The sequence below is a fragment of the Ipomoea triloba genome, chromosome 5 (genome assembly GCF_003576645.1).
Source record: "Ipomoea triloba cultivar NCNSP0323 chromosome 5, ASM357664v1".
Taxonomy (NCBI): Eukaryota; Viridiplantae; Streptophyta; class Magnoliopsida; order Solanales; family Convolvulaceae; genus Ipomoea; species Ipomoea triloba.
Window position 1 is genome coordinate 12,013,981 of NC_044920.1, and position 4,210 is coordinate 12,018,190.

General features: G+C 32.2%; 1 pseudogene; it reads right to left on the minus strand.

The window, feature by feature from the left end:
- Positions 1-692: 692 nt before the first annotated feature.
- On the minus strand, positions 693-3,510 carry LOC116020235 (annotated as a pseudogene).
- Between the last annotated feature and the right edge of the window lie 700 nt (positions 3,511-4,210).

Consider the following 4,210-nt stretch of genomic DNA (forward strand, 5'->3'; position numbering starts at 1 on the left):
TTTAAGTTCGATTAGTAAATCATTTTGAAATAGATAAAATGTATCTGTAAAGTCTTTTTTTTGAGTTGACGAAGTTTCATAAATATTCACTTAAATTTTATTTTATTGATGTATTTGAAATTTACACAAAAAAATGCAAATTCATTATGATGAATATATACATTTGTAATTTTATGTAAATGTATTGAACATTCTATTACAACTATACTCTGCATGCATTATTTAGTTAATATGTATCTTCCATTACTAAAATTTAAATTAAGAATGTGTTAATTGGTATGTGCACATTTCACTCATCTTTTTTCTTTCTTTCTATAGTATATGGAATGAATATTTTTTTTGGTAGATTAACAAATTCACAATCTATTTCATCAAATTAACTCAACATATGCAATGAAAGAATATCAATTCATTTTCAAAATTCCTTTCTTGTCTTTTCACCTTACCATAGATACATATGATAATTATTATTTTTTAGTTCTATAGCACAATATGAGCTCTCGGACTTAATTCGTAATTAACGTAGTGATTTTTATAGAAATGAAAATAATTGACAATGAATTAACGAGAATATCATGCTGAAGCCAAATAAAACACAGATACACTTTGCGTTTTAATTACGAAAATATCATCCTAATTTAAAATGCACGCGTTTGAACTAAAAAATAATAAAATAAATCTTGACCTTTGTATTAAAATACTTCGTAATAAATTAACTTAATTTTAGCCCAAGTCTGTATTACAGGATAATAACCTTCAACCATTAGTCCATGGCAACAAGAAAGTACATTCTCCTGCACATAATGTACCATTTATCATATAAGCACTCATGCAGTACTAATCATATTTATTGAAAATATATTGTGTATCCCATACTCTTTTCTGCACATGGAATTTGAAAGAACTTAATCAAAAGCTAGCATAAGCATTGGGCCATTGGCATACATACTTTATACGGAGTACTTGACAGGCATACATGTATAAATTATGAATATTTTGAAATCTATATTAATATTTGCTCACTTCTAGATTTGTGTTTTCCTTGAGAAGGTTATATAAACTTTAATGAAAGGAAAAAAGTGTAAAAAAATGGTAGAAAGGAAAAAAGTGTAAAAAAATGGTAGAAAGAAAAAAAGGAAAAAGAAAGGAAAAAGAAAGGAAAAGAAACAAAACAAAACTCAATAAAATAAAACAGCACTGTAGAATCAAATAAGCAAGCTCCCAAATTGATTCCTAACAAAATTTCATCCTCCTTTATCTCAAATGTTGCACCAAAAGGTGGTCATGATAGCCAGGGCTATTTGACAAAACAGGCTAACATCTCAACAACTATGGACCATAGGTTTAAATAGTCTGAGGCGGAGAGAAGTTTGACCTTTCTGCCAACTAATCATAAATTTTTAGACTATGGAACTCCCTCAATTTGGGATACAATCATCATATTGTAATATAATAAAAAAAACAAAAAACAATTTACAATAACTTGCCTGATCCCAAGTCTTTAGAGATATTGAGTTTGCAGCTGCAGCAAACCATGCTTCCATTCTGCATATGTACCACTGCATCACTTCATCGGCAAGTCCATCTTGCCTTAGTTCTGGATATCTGTCCAGTACGATTGATATTGCTTGCTAAACTGACATGTCTTGACTATGTTCATCCCTCACTTTCTCAGTCTATAGGAGCCAAAAACGGATCATCACAATTAATATAAGAAAACAGCTCATGGAAGATTATAAAAGTAAAAAATAGAAATAATAATTCAAGGAAAGCATACCTCTTTGGGAACAATTTTTCTAAATGCATCTCCATCCAACTTCAACAACTGTTGAGGAACTTGCTTGCCATCAATACCAAAGGGCATAAAACTGTAAAATAGTGGCGCAAATAACCCAAGGCTCATTGTATCAATCTGTTAGGCTTAAGCCACCCTATGGGTATAGCAACTAAAGAGTACTTTCTTATGTAAGAAAACTGATACTGAATCACCAAAAAAGTAAATAATAATAATAATAATAATAATAATAATAATAATAATTAAGTGTCAATGAAACTTTGACTGAGATGATTTACAAGTGCACAAGTAATGCACTGATACCATAGATGATCTGGTGAAAGGTAAGTTACCTCTCAAGATCATGGTCATACAGTACAGAGTTGTCACCATGTAGCCTGAAACAAAATATGCTTTCTTAAGGTAGTGATCTGTAATATAAATATATAATAAAATATTGTGGCCAACAATTATAAAAAGGAGCACACTAAAACACAAAATATCCCGTATTTATTGTTCTGAACTAAATCAAATAGTAGTTATATAACCAAGCTCATTGAACCTACATGTCAAGATGCAGAAAAGTGCATTCTGGATAAAACTTTTGAAATAGAAACACTTACCACGATGCTCTCATGTCAATAGGGCAACCAAACGAATAATCAGTTTGAATACGTCCACCAATTCTATCTCTTGATTCCAGCAATATCGCCTAGTACAATACCATATAGCCCTTTGTTACAGTGAAATTGGTCCCAAAAAAAGTAAGTTTCCAGCCAATGAGGATAAGATAAACGAATTCAATCTACCTTGAAATATGCATTCTGGAGGACACGTGCAACTGCTAAGCCTGAAATACCTCCACCAATTACAATTACAGATGGAGAAGACTTATATTGCCTGCCAGTGTGGGAGGTAAATGTACCTATCAACCAAACAGCAAAACATCAGAAAAAAGAATGAAACTCTTTACAAAATGGATGTAAAAGCACAACAGACCACTAAAAAAAAGAAAAAAAAAACAGGTAGGACTTCATGGCTGGTTAGGCACTTGAAAACAGAATGCACAAATTATTATATTTCTCATGTTTCTCAGTCACCACCAGAAAGACACATGCAGTGGTAGAATATATCAAGTGTCGGCCTCAAGTTTAGACATTAAGATGCTAAGATCAGAATCTGTGATGATAATGGTCTATAATGAGAACTATGATCCCTTCCCAGGACCATGCAATTAGACATCCATGTATTAGTTTTGCAACCAAGCACACACATAATTCCTTTTTCCCACACCTTTGCAAACATTACAAAATACAATAAGTAAATTGTAATAGTCATCTTAATCTGCACTTTCATCTGGCAGGCATTAGCTGGAGAATTGTGATTTTTCAAATAAAGCATAAAAGTAAATTACACACACAGTAATTCCTTCCATTTATAACATTTAAAAATTCTGAAATTTATATGTGCTTTCTAAGCAATCACAGTGGAACAAGTATGCGCGAACTCCAAATATGGATTTTATTAAACATAATACTTCGATTAACAATTACGATAATTATAACCAGTAGTATATAACAAATGCATCTAATTTGCAACCAATAACAATGATTCAGAACAACTACTTAAAAATTAGGCTTTAATCAATAAATTTACCTTTGACGAATAAAATTAGAAGAAACCATGCAATCATCACTCCACCTGAACTTTGAGCCGCGATCAATGATCAAACCCATTGAGTCCCTTTAATTGCTTCAATTCTTCAACCCAATCGCTGCTTCAAATATCTTGTTTTTTTTTTTCCTTTAATTGCTTAAATCCTTGATCGGAATTTGTGCTTACTATTAGGGTGAAAATGAAGGAAGTGAAGGAGAAACTTATCCCATTGATTATGATAGTAGATTGAGACTCAGATTCTTAGGGGATGAAGGAGGAAACGTCTCAGATTGCGATAAAGGAGGAAACGTCTCAGATTGCGATAAAGGAGGAAACCCATTGATTATGGTAGTAGATTGAGACTCAGATTCTTAGGGGATGAAGGAGGAAACGTCTCAGATTGCGATAAAGGAGGAAACCCATTGATTATGGTAACAGATTGAGACTCAGATTCTTAGGGGATGAAGGAGGAAACGTCTCAGATTGCGATAAAGGAGGAAACATTTCAGATTCTTTTAGGCACGGAGGAAACGTAGTTACAAATGGTATTTAACAATAACAGAATATTCTGGGGCATTTTTGTCCTTAAAAATATTATGTACAATATTGATAACACAAAGTACAATCAGATCAGCAATAACAACACGGACAAAAACCTGAGGACATAACCTGTATTGACACTTATTTTGCTTTTAGATTTAGATATAGATATAGATTATTTACCTTCTACTTGTCAATCACCGAGTCTAACGAACGGAAAAGAGGATCCAAGAGCATTAA